This window comes from Microcaecilia unicolor, chromosome 5 (genome assembly GCF_901765095.1).
Source record: "Microcaecilia unicolor chromosome 5, aMicUni1.1, whole genome shotgun sequence".
Classification (NCBI taxonomy): Eukaryota; Metazoa; Chordata; class Amphibia; order Gymnophiona; family Siphonopidae; genus Microcaecilia; species Microcaecilia unicolor.
In genome coordinates, this window is record NC_044035.1 from 348204655 (window position 1) to 348217600 (window position 12946).

General features: G+C 47.2%; 1 long non-coding RNA gene across 1 annotated transcript in view; it reads right to left on the reverse strand.

The window, feature by feature from the left end:
- Positions 1-5010: 5010 nt before the first annotated feature.
- Positions 5011-12946, reverse strand: part of LOC115470148 — a 9011-nt gene continuing 1075 nt past the window's right edge. The window contains exons 2-3 of the long non-coding RNA XR_003942131.1: positions 10022-10028; positions 5011-5107 (exon numbers count right to left, since the gene is read on the reverse strand). This is a non-coding gene — a long non-coding RNA (uncharacterized LOC115470148). The remainder of the gene's footprint in view (positions 5108-10021; positions 10029-12946) is intronic.

Genomic DNA, 12946 nt, shown 5'->3' on the forward strand with positions numbered 1-12946 from the left:
GGAGTGTCCTGTTTGAACGGCCTTGCCCCCCCCACCCCGTCCGAGGTCGCCGCTGCTCCCCGCATTATAAATTTAAAAAGCAAAACAAAGAAATCCTTACTTTAGAAGCCCCGGCCGGCCCCCCTCCATTCCTCTGTACTCTTCTGTCAACAGCTCCGCCTCCTGACTGACACCCTCCGCCCTGTGCCCCGCCTCCTCCGCGGGTCCTCGCCGCCATTCCCCCCCTCCATCGGGCCCCCCTCCCTCTTACCGGGCCCGTGCGGCGCCTCTCACCTCTATGTGAAGGCGCTGCACGGGCAAGAAGATCAGCTGACGCCTCTGTCTTCCATTCTTCCTTCGCGTCTCTCTCCTTTTGGGCCCGCCCCCGTCTAGTTGGAATGGATCCTCAGAAGCTTAGCGGAGATTGGGTGGCAGCACCGGTGGTTGGGAGGCGGCACTAGTACTGGGCAGACTTCTACGGTCTGTGCCCTGAAAATGGTAGATACAAATCAAGGTCAGGTATATATATAAAGTAGCGCATATGAGTTTATCTTGTTGGGCAGACTGGATGGACCGTACAGTTCTTTTTTCTGCCGTCACCTACTATGTTACCACGTAATCCAGGCTATCTGTGCAAACTACTACTACTTATCATTTCTATAGCGCTACTAGACGTACGCAGCACTGTACACTTGAACCTGAAGAGACAGTCCCTGCTCGACAGAGCTTACAATCTAATTAGGACAGACAAACAGGACAAATAAGGGATATGTCACCATATTCTTCTAGTACACTCTTCTTCCCTCCCTCTCACGCTCCTATTATGAATAATACGCTAACCCCATTACACACCCTTCCCCATTCCCTACCTTTATCATCCTCCTTCCTTGCCCATCTCACCTATCCACAACTTACAATCACTTCAGTTTTACTAATAAGGGTCGAATGTGTGCTTTTGTGAAGGGTTTTTCTTTTCTTTGAGAAAAATGTCTTAGTAAACAACTGGAGGTGGGGAAGTAGGTGTGGAAATCCTTAAGAATTTGCTGAAAACAAATTAGATTTTAATGACAAAAATTCATCTGTCATTTAACTGTTAATTCTTATCTGAACAAACACACCAGAGATCAGCAAAATATGCCCTTTCCTCTCTGAGCACACCACCCGAACTCTCGTCCACTCTCTTATTACCTCTCGCCTTGACTATTGCAACCTATTCCTCACTGGCCTCCCACTTAACCATCTATCCCCCCTTCAGTCCGTTCAGAACTCTGCTGCACGTCTTATCTTCCGCCTGGACCGATGTGCTCATATCACCCCTCTCCTCAAGTCACTTCACTGGCTTCCAATCAGGTACCGCATACAGTTCAAGCTTCTCCTTCTTACCTACAAATGCACTCAGTCTGCAACCCCTCATTACCTCTCTACCCTCATCTCCCCTTACGCTCCTACCCGAAACCTCCGCTCACAGGACAAATCCCTCCTCTCTGCTCCCTTCTCCACCATCGCCAACTCCAAGCTCCGCCCTTGATGCCTCGCCTCTCCCTATGCTTGGAACAAACTCCCTGAGCCCATACGCAGAGCCCCCTCCCTGCCCATCTTCAAATCCTTACTCAAAGCCCATCTCTTCAATTGTCGCCTTCGGCACCTAATCATTTTACCTCTATCCAGGAAATCTAGACTGCCCCAATTGACTGTCTGCACATGTTGTCCATTAGATTGTAAGCTGACTTCACATGTTGTCCTTTAGATTGTAAGCTCCTTTGAGCAGGGACTGTCCTTCTTTGTTAAACTGTACAGCGCTGCGTAACCCTAGTAGCGCTTTAGAAATGCTAATAGTAGTAGTAGTAGTAGAGATGACATCATATTGGGGGGCATCCATGTGGGCCTGGTCTGAAGAGGCTTCTACATCCACACTTCCACCACCTTGGGCTGCTACTTGTTTTCATAAAGAATAGAATCTATTCATAGTAGGCCTCCATAGATGAGGTAAAAGTAAGGTTTTTGTAAATGCTTTTTGTTTTGTGGGTTTGAACTTAGTCTCAGAAAAACCTTAACGATGTTTAAATTGGCAACTCCTGCTTCTCTCTGTCATGTTTGCCTCACCACATTTTGAGTTTGTTTTGTGACATGAAAATCCAGAGAGTGCTTGAACTCAAGATAACTCCACCTTTCAAGTGCCCCAGTCTTTTGGAGGGTTTCCAACCTGAGCACCCGGGTCTGGCTCCATCCAGAAAGTTCTTGTGGTAGGACTGCTATAATGAATGCCATTACAAGCCAACACATACAGGAAAATGAACTATCTGGTTCACCCTGAACGGGAGAGGAATAAGTGTTTGTGTGGTACAGATATGCTTTTGGGAAGCGAAGTGGTCCGGGAGGTGGAACAGGGCACTTTCAATGCTCTTGCCTTCTAACCACTGATACTCTGAATGACCTTGGATTTGTAACAAAACTTTTAGCAACATGAGTTCCGATGTAGACAGTCTAAAAATTCTGGGACCGCATTCACTTGCCCACAATCCAGGCATTCTCTGTGTGGTGTGCAAATATCAGTCTGCAATCATTAATTGTAATAATAACAAAATTGAAAATCAAGAAATGAACGGCAAAGGACCTTATACAACCAGCTGAACTGCAATGAAAGCCTCAAAAGAGGAAGAAATACACTTTTATACTTATGCTATCCAGTTATAGCAGACCTGTATTGAGACCCCAATGACTAATATATCTTTGGGGAAGGTGATGTTGTCTCCTCAAACTTTAGTTTACTCAACTGTAGCTTGTAAAATTAGAAACATGATGAGAAAGACATGGATCATCCTCCCCTGTAGCTCTCTGATGCTGTTAGGGTGCAAAGTCCTGTGAATGGGTGTCTTAGGGGCCTGGGCCCTCCCAATTTGGGTTTGGGCCCCTCAAAGTCTGCTGGTTTGGCTGGCAGGGGTCCCCAAGCCCCGCCAGTAGAAGCTTTCCTGCGGCGATATTCACCATCATGTTGCCTGCCCTGATTCCCCCTCCCTCACACGCATGCTTGGTTTTAATGAAATTAAGCATGCACGAGATATTTGGGGTGGCAGAGAGCAGTGGGAGGAGGGGCAGAATGTGCCCCCTCCACTTTGGGCTTAGCCCCCCCACCCAAATCAAGGTTTGGCTATGCCTCTGGTCCATGCCAATCTGGATTCATGCTATGAAGGGGAACTCTACAACTATACACCATTTACACCCATCAAGGGCCCATATTGGCAGTTGCGCATGTAAGTGAACTAGGCGCTATGCTATAAGGGCACAGTTAAGTGCTATAGCATTTAATTGCAAAGAGGGTGCATATATGTGGGTGGAGCATTGGGGGGCTATGGGCATACTTTACAGAATGCTATTAGTTACACACCTTCCATGTCAGCACCAAAAGAGATTACATTTTTATTGATGACTCTTAATGATGACTCACGTGACACCATGTTTCGGCACCAACATGCCTGCCTCAGAAGTCTATACTCGCAATCTGTACTTGAGGCGATGGAGGGTTGAGTGGCTTAAGATCAGAAGGAGCAGGCACCCCTGGGTGTCAAGCCTGGAGCTCTAACCACTTGGCTACTCCTCCACTTGAGTCTTTCTAGACGTATGTCCTAGACACACTGTGGAAAATCTAATGCTTAGGCCTTAAGTATGGTTCACCCTTGGCCATCTTTGCTTCTGTCTAAATGGGCTTGTTCTGAAAATATTTGGAATCCGATATTTAGCAGGACATATCTGAATAGAAAAGAGTCTTAAGTTAATTACTGGGCCAGATCTGGATATTAGCGGCATTTAAGAGATAGTTGCCTGGATATCAGTGACACTGGCTTGTGGTGAGGCAGTCCAGGGGCAGAGTCAGGGTGGAAGTATCTGGGTGCTGCCAATTTTTAATGCTGGTACCCAGATAACCAGCTGGGCAAGAAGGACCACATAAAATGTAGTTTTTTATGTCTGCTTAGTTATTTGGATACTGCCACTGAATTTTGGCGCACCTAGGTAACTTCAAGGAGCTGCCCATACCTGGACAAGGGGCCCCACAAGGCTTCCCTATCCCCTGCCCGTTCCCCCAACCCCTTCCAACAGTCATAACAGTCTGATCACTAAAAACCAACCTGTTCAAAAAGGCGTACCACAATGACCTATCCTAAATTCCAGATAACGAAACTTATACCAGAACTGGACAAAACTGATCCCTCGATACTTGATTGCTTAATTTACTCTGTCGCCATTGAACTTTAACGCAATACCACTTTATTTCTCATCCCGCGCTGGTAAATGCGGGCATTAGTCCGGTGCTAATGGCCTCTAGTACCCACATTTACCTTTGATCATCGGCCCCTGAGTGCACCTTCAATAAAAGCAATTGTGTGTTCAGCTGCCGTTATAGAAGACTAGCATGTTTGCACTCACTTAGGCTGAGCGCTTACACCAGCTCAATGCCTGGTGGAAATGCTCATGCCTAAATGTAGGTACTTAGGCACATTGGACCTGATATTCATCCTGTGACGATCAGTTTTTTTGCTGACCGCACTGGCATTAAGCCCAGAAATTCAATGCCAGGCCATGTCCAGGCTCCGGAATGGAATTTCTGGTACAGAAAGCTGGTGAAGTGTGATATTCAGTACTTAATCATCTATGAAGAAACGCATAAAGATAGAACTGCTTTTTACGTGGTTCTCTTTAATTGGTTAAGTGCCAGATATCACACTTAAGACATCCTTTTACAAAGCGGTACTACAGATTACCGTGCGCTAAACGAAAAGAAGCCCATTCAATTTCCATGAGTTTTTTTCCATTCAGCACATACTAATCAGTAGCACCGCTTTGTAAAAGGAGCTTTTAATTGGCAAGTGCTAACTTTGCTACTACTACTACTACTACTACTACTTATCATTTCTATAGCACTACTAGACATATGCAGCGCTGTACACTTGAACATGAAGAGACAGTCCCTGCTCGACAGAGCTTACAATCTAATCAGGACAGACAAACAGCACACATAAGGGATAAGGACAAAGAGAAGCAAGATTCCGGAATCCCAAAGAGTAGCAAGATTCCATGCAGAATTCCAAAGAGTAGCAAGATTCCAAACAGAATCACAAAGAGTAACAAGCTTCTGTGCGGAATACCAAAGACTACTACTTCTACTTATCATTTCTATAGCACTACTAGACATACGCAGCGCTGTACACTTGAACATGAAGAGACAGCCCCTGCTCGACAGAGCTTACAATCTAATCAGGACAGACAACAGGACAAATAAGAGATGAGGAAATATTAAAGTGAGGATGATAAAATAAGGGTTCTGAACAAGTGAATAAGGGTTAGGAGTTAAAAACAGCATGGAGCTTGATGTACCGGCTCAGGAAGTCTATTCCAGGCATATGGTGCACAAAGATAAAAGGAACGGAGTCTGGAGTTAGCAGTGGAGGAGAAGGGTGCAGATAAGAGAGATTTACCCAGTGAATGGAGTTCCCGGGGAGGAATGTAGGGAGAGATGAGAGTGGAGAGGTACTGAGGAGCTGCAGAGTGAATGCACTTGTAAGTCAATAAGAGGAGTTTGAACCGTATTCGGAAACGGATAGAAAGCCAGTGAAGTGACTTGAGGAGAGGCCCCCAGAATGTCCCAAAAATAGCCAGTTTCGACTTTGGCACTAACCAGGCATTTTCAGCAGCTCTTCTGATTAAGTGCTGTTGAAAATGCCCAGTAAGCCCAGGACAGGTGATTTACATCTCAAGTGTTCAAAGTCACAGAATACATTGAAACACAAAGGCCATAATGGAAACCGAGGACGCCCATCTCAGAAACGACCAATCCAAGGCATTTGGTTGTGGGAGGAGCCAGCATTCATAGTGCACTGGTCCCCCTGACATGCCAGGACACCAACCGTGCACCCTAGGGGGCACTGCAGTGGACTTCACAAATTGCTCCTAGGTGCATAGCTCCCTTACCTTGGGTGCTGAGCCCCCACCCCCCCCCCCCAAACCCCACTACCTGCAACTGTACAACACTACCATAGCCCTAAGTGGTGAAGGGGGCACCTACTTGTGGGTACAGTGGGTTTCTGGTGGGTTTTGAAGGGCTCACATTTACCACCACAAGTATAACAGGTATGGGGGGGATGGGTCTCGGTCCGCCTACCTGAAGAGCACTGCACCCACTAAAGCTGCTCCAGGGACCTGCATACTGTTGTCATGGAACTGGGTATGACATTTGAGGCATAGAGGCTGGCAAAAAATATTTAAAAAGTTTTTTTTTTTTTTAGGGTGGGAGGGGGTTAGTAACCACTGGAGGAATAAGGGGAGGTCATCCCCAATTCTCTCTGGTGGTCATCTGGTCAGTTTGGGCACCTTTTTGTGGCTTGGTTGTAAGAAAGAATGGACCAAGTAAAGTCGCCCAAGTGCTCGTCAGGGACGCCCTTCTTTTTTCCATTATCGGTCGAGGACGCCCATGAGTTAGGCACGCCCCAGTCCCGCCTTCGCTCTTCTTTGAACCTTTTTAAATTCTGCTATATCTTTTTGAGATACGGCAACCAGAACTGAACGCAATACTCAAGGTGCAGATGCACCACGGAGCTATACAAAGGCATTATAGTACTTTTGGTCTTATTCACCATCCTTTCCTAATAATTCCCATCATCCCGTTTGCTTTTTTGGCCGCCGCCACACACTGAACAGAAGATTTCAGCGTATTATGTACAACAACACCCAGATCTTTTTTTTGAGTGCTGAACGCCAAGGTGGACCCTAGAAAAAAATCTGGCTGTCGTTGTCTTGATGTGAGCCATTTGGCCGAAACATGACTAGTGTCGAGTCTTGGATCTGTATGAATAAAGTCTTTACTGTAGCGACATCGTCTAGTTTTTTTTATTCTCTTTGTGTACTTTCGCTGCATGGTATGCATCTTTGAGACTGTGGAAGTCCATTGGGTTCTTCTATCGTACCATTTACATTCCTGGGGGTGCAGAAATGTGGCACTGGGGACAGATCAGCACTTACAGTAGTACCATTGTAACGCTTTTTATTTTTTTTGTCAACACAAAGCCAAAAGACTAAAAATCCTAGAATTTTCTGCAAGAAACATTTAAAAGTGCTGAGCCAGCTCCGGCTTTCCTGGTGGTTTGGAGTTACTTGACAGCATTAATGTGTTTTAAGCATTGTGATGTCAAACAACCTACATTCATTTAGGAGAGCAGGAAAAGGCTATCAAACGTGAGCCAAAGGCTTACCACAAAGACTGAGGGGATTTTATTTTTTAAGACTGAAGCTAGAGATTGCCCTGTGTGTGGAAACATTAGACCAAAAGCCTTCCAAGAGAATAAAATGCACATTGTTTTTAAGGTATCTGTACTAAAAACATGTGTTTGTTGCTGCTGATTGGTAAGTGATTGGCATGAGAAACCCCAGATAGGAAGAAAGTTTTGCTCATTTCCAGAACTCTTGCCAGCTTCATCTGACCTTTTGCTCTCTTGCACCAAGCTGTGAAACATATAGTGGAAAGGATTAGGACACCTCTTCACGGGATCAGCAAAAGAGCTATTAAAAATATCACAGATTATAGGATAAAGAGGGCTTCGTTATTGTGTATAAAAGTGGTTCAAAGAAGGTCGTATCTTAGCTAAGGTGATGCCTAAGAATTATGCCATTTCATGTACTTATATTGTTTTGGATTTATTAATCAAAATTTGAAAGTGCCAAACCCCTTCGTGAAAAAATTGCATTGGCTTCCCATCAAAGAACGCATTGCCTTCAAGGTTTGCACTCTGGTCCACAGGATTATTTACGCCGTCGTTCCTGGATACATGTGAACCTAATAAATCTGCCACCCAGAAAAAGTACCAGTCTATCCCGAACTTACTTACATTATCCAGACTGCAGTGGTCTTAGATACAAATCAACTTATGCATTCAGCTTCTCTTACATAAGTACACAACTGTGGAACCACTGCCCAAAACTGTGAAATCAATTCATAACCATCTCAACTTCAGGAAGTCACTGAAACCATCTTGTTTAAGAAGGCCGGGAGGGCAGGGCTCAGGGAGAGAAGGGAATTGCTGGATAGGAATGAATGGAGGGAGCAGGGGACAGAGGAACATGGATGGGTATGGATGGGAGGGCAGGGCCCAGGAGAGAGGAGAAATTGCTTAATATGGATGGACGGAGGTGGGCAGGGACAGAGGAGCATGGATGGATATGGATGGGATTGCAGGGCCCAGGGAGAGAGGAGAAATTGCTTAATATGGATGGATGGAGGTGGGCAGGGGACAGAGGAGCATGGATGGGAGGGCAGGGCCCAGGGAGAGAGGAGAAATTGCTTAATATGGATGGATAGAGGTGGGCAGGGGACAGAGGAGCATGGATGGGAGGGCAGGGCCCAGGGAGAGAGAGAAAATTGCTTATATGGATGGATGGAGGTGGGCAGGGGACTGAGGATCATGGATGGACATGGATGGGATTGCAGGGCCCAGGGGGAGAGGGGAAATTGCTTAATATGGATGGATGGAGGTGGGCAGGGGACAGAGGAGCATGGATGGGAGGGCAGGGCTCAGGGAGAGAGGAGAAATTGCTGGACATAGAGGGGAGGGAAGAGAGATGAAGGAGATGAAATGAGGGGAAGGAAGAGAGGAGAAAAACTGCACATGGATGAAGAAAATAGGCAGAAGCTGAGGACCAGAATGAAGAAGAAAGGAGGAAAGGAAAGGAAAGAAATAAATGGAAAGGAAGCCCTGGAAAACGGAGTTAAGAGGACAGATAGCAACAGAATCAGATACTGGGCCGCATGATCAGAAAAAGAAAGTCACCAGACAACAAAGGTAGAAAAAAAATCATTTATTTTCATTTAGTGTTTGGAATATTGTCCACTTGAGAATTTACATCTGCTATCTTATTTTGCAATGTATAGCAATTTGTTTCTAAGAATATTGCTGACAATTCCTGTCAGTGTGGCAAGTGGTGAGGCGATCATTTTTACGGGGGGGGGGGGGGGGGGGGGGGCCGCCAACTGATAGCCTGCAGGGGGCATCAGAGACCCTAGGCACGGCCCTGAGGCCTACCCCTCAGACCCAACTAATTTTCTACTTCCTTGATACAGCAAAACTATGCCACCGTATTGGACTTTTTATCATATCTTGTTGCTTATACTCATGTTATCTATAGGTTTACTACTATTTTGTGTATTTGTATTTTACCGAACCAGAGCCTGCCTCTACGGTATTATGTAAGCCACATTGAGTCTGCAGCTAAGTGGGAAAATGTGGGGTATAAATGTGTTAAATAAATAAATAACTAATGTTTTGTTGCTTCCTTTCTCCATGTTTATCATTTTGTTAGTTCATTTCATTTTAGTTTGCAGTATTGTTTTGTAATGTTTTACCATAATTGGCTACTGAGCGTCACCTGACCTGTGGCCTGGCTGGTGTACCACATGGCCTGGGACCACATAAGGACACATTTTGGACAGGTATCAGAATATAGAGAGATGGGCCAAAACAATTTCTGTTACATTTGAGGTAAACGCTATTGGAAATGAGAGCAAAACCAAACAGGAGGTGGAAGAGAACCAAGTCAAGTGACCAGCCAATAAAAACACAGAATGTAAGAGCTCCAAACAAGGTTTTATTAGGACCCGTGTTTCGGCACGAATGCTTCCTCAAGGGGTCGATAAATAAAACCTTGTTTGGAGCTCTGTACTTCTGTGTTTTTATTGGCTGGTCACTTGGACTTGGTTCTCTTCCACCTCCTGTTTGGTGTGCTTGCGTTTTGTGGAAGGAGTGGATCCCCCCCCCCTTTTTCTTTCCCTTCATTGATTGGAAACTGAGAGACAGAAGAGAGGGTCCTTGGCACTGTTTCCTCTAAGCTGAGCAGGAGTCCTCCACCTATATACCTGCCAGTGGGAGGTGCTGTTTCACTATCACATTTTCAATAGAGAGGGACAGGCAAGCTCTGCAGGACTTAAGGACTTCAGAGGCCTGCTTGTCCCTAGCAATAGAAAACACAATATTGAAGCACCCCCCCCCCCCCCGTCACACACACATACACTGGCACAGTGGCGTTCCTAGGGTGGCTGACACCCGGGGCGGATCGCCGATGCGCCCCCCCCCCCTGGTGCAGCGCGACCCCCCCCCCCCCCCCCCCCACCCCCGGCGAAAGGACACCTCCCCCCCGACGAAAGGACGGACACCTCCCCCCGGCGAAAGGACACCCCCGCGTGCATTTTACCTGCTGGGGGGTGCCCGCGTGCATGTCGGCTTCGCTCTTCCCTGCTCCCTCTGCCCTGGAACAGGAAGTAACCCGTTTCCAGGGCAGAGGGAGCAGGGAACGAGCATTGCCGACAGACGGTGTGGCACCCCCCCCCCCCAGCGGCGTGCACCCGGGGCGGACCTGCCCCCACCGCCCCCCCCTTGGTACGCCACTGCACTGGCAGCAATGCGGTTAGAGAACTCCCACACAGCTTGGAGCAGGGGTGGAAACCTTGATCCTCAAGGGTCACAACCCAGTCAGGATTCCCCAATGTATATGCATGAGATCTATGTGCGTATAGTGGAGGCTAGTACATGCAAATAGATCTCATGCATATTTATTAGGGAAATCCTGAAAACATGACTAGGTTGTGGCCCTCAAGGACTGAGGCTGCCCACCATGGCTTAGAAGGAACAGTGGTCTTTGGCTGTGCATGTCTCAGGTCGTATTGTGTGTATACACCAATGGCATTCAGATACTGATGGTGTGTTACAATTTTCCTTACCTGCAGATAAGGTCTTGGGCTTAGATGCGGCGGAAGGTCTGAGCAACCAGACCAGTAGCAATGGTGGACAGGCATCCAATGACACCAGAAGTGGCCACTCAACAATCTGAAGTCAACCAAGTGTTAGCTGAGGAGCTTTACGAGGACGAGGAGGATGAAGGATCTGCCGACATGAAGGCAGACATTCTTCTGCTACCCTCCTTCACCCTCAGGCAGAGCCAGTAGAAGGTGACACAGGTGATATAGGAAGGGAACATCGACATGCAAGGAGACGTAGCCAGGAATTGGTGAAATGTACAACACAGCCTTTGAAGCAGAACAGGACTTCATTGCCCAGCAGAAAAGGAAGCTGCAGATACAAGAGCGATTGCTTGCACTCACTGAGTGCCAGGTGTCCCTGCAAGAATGGCCATAGAACTGAGTGCCCGGTTGGTAAGCAGGAGGTCCTCCTGTACCAGGAGATTAGCAAACGGTACAGGGACCAGCTGAAACACCAGAGCCCCTACTCCACTGCCCTGCCATCTGTGTCACCTGCACCACCAGGAGGAGCAAGATCTGCCGGCACCCATCCATCGGTGGAACAGTGAGCCTCCATAACTTGTGCCAGGCATCTCCTCAACCTCCTTGCTCCCTAGTCCTGCTGCTGTCTAACCCCCATCTCCATCACAACCACTGCTAACACAGTCCAGTGCACCACAGGGCCCCATGATGTGACTGACTTCCATGGAGCTGCATGCCTTTCTGGACTGCTGGGTGATGCATCATCAGCCTCACCCGAGAACAGTGGCACCCCATCCAGCAGCCCAGACTTTGCACCAGCTATGGATTGTTGAGGGGTGGGGGTGGGGATAGGGGGAAAGGAGAAAAGTAGTTTGTTCACATGTGTGGAGATGGAATGGGGAGGGAATGAAGCTGTCACAATTGGGAGATGGGGGAAGGGAATGAAGAACACTGTATGTACCATTATCTTAATTATACCAAATAACTTCGCTGAAAGTGCCTGTGTTTGAGTTGGTTTCTTGCTGTCAGGCCCAGCTGGTGTGGATGGTATGGCTCATCCTCTGTGGGTGGCTCTGCAGCCTGGTCTTGCATCTCTGAACCATCTGGAAGGGATTGGCTGTGCTTTAATGCCAGATTGTGCAGCATGCTGAATGCCATGAATATCATCTATGCACCCTATACAGCAGTTTTCCCCCAGATTGGTCCAGGCAGTGGAAATGACTTTTAGTAGGTTAAAATCCTCTTGATAATGGCAGTGGTCTCTGTTTTAATGCTCTTCTTCATCAACGTGGTGGGCCACAATGAGGTTCATGAGCCACCTACTTTGAGGGTAGCCCCTATCACCTGTGTTGGATGGATTAAAACAGACAACAGTCATGATGTATGAAGTGTGGTTATTAGTCAGGGCTAGAAGACCTCTGCACAGGGACCTCATCCCACATGTACATTGCAGATATGTGAGTATGGGTGCCAAGCAGCTAGGCACTGGCGATCTGGCCACTCTCAAACCTCTCTTAAGATTGTCAAGAGTGAGAGGAGATGTAAGTATGACAGGATCATGGAAAGTGGAGGAACACATCTTCAGTCTTGCCCTGGACATTGGAGACTGCCTGTATGTGTGCAGAGTGGAAAACCTTTCTGTTGTGGTAGGTGGCCTCCTTCCATCATGAGGGCCAGGCTGTTATCCCAGAACAGGTGGACAATGGGTATTTCATAGAACTGGATCACTGTTTTGTGCTTCGTCTGCACAGTGTGAGGGAATGCTATATAGTCAGAGACGTGAGAAAGTCTGTGAGGAACTGGGTGAGGCAGTGTGAGATACCTGATTAGATGAGAGCCTCAGTGACAGCCAGTTCAGACTGGAAACTGCCAGTGGCAAAAAAGACCAAGGTAGAAGTGACCTTCAGGAGCACTGCATGGGTTGAACCCGGTGTGTGGTGGAGAACCTCTAGATTTTGGCAGAGATGATGGATGGCAGCCTTATCGAAGTGGAACTAGTTGTTATCTGTGAGGTCCAGGAACAGGATCCTGGATCTCTATCTATCTATCTATCTATCTATCTATCTATCTATCTATCTATCTATCTATCTATCTATCTATCTATCTATCTATCTATCTATCTAGAGGTCCAGGATAGGTGCTTATATATCTATCCTGTGATAGGGATGTGGGCCTCCTCTCTTCCCTGTGCGCCACATGTCATAGGTCCTG